The sequence below is a fragment of the Etheostoma spectabile genome, chromosome 9, assembly GCF_008692095.1.
Source record: "Etheostoma spectabile isolate EspeVRDwgs_2016 chromosome 9, UIUC_Espe_1.0, whole genome shotgun sequence".
Classification (NCBI taxonomy): Eukaryota; Metazoa; Chordata; class Actinopteri; order Perciformes; family Percidae; genus Etheostoma; species Etheostoma spectabile.
In genome coordinates, this window is record NC_045741.1 from 28,128,979 (window position 1) to 28,129,238 (window position 260).

Genomic DNA, 260 nt, shown 5'->3' on the forward strand with positions numbered 1-260 from the left:
TTGGCTACGTAGCGGAAGGGGCGGGGCTAACAACAGTCGAAAAACTTTCATTATTGGCGGCCGAAAACGCGATAGCGAGGGTTACAGAGCAATGCAAATGTAAGTTGAACATGAGTCTTTTTACTATACTTATAACATATTATGTACCTGTATTTGTATATTTGGTTACTCTTACAGTTTTTAAACACATTTTTTTCTCGAATTATAATGTTTTTTGGTACCGTAATTTGACGTGCTAGCAAGCTAACCTTAGCTAGCTA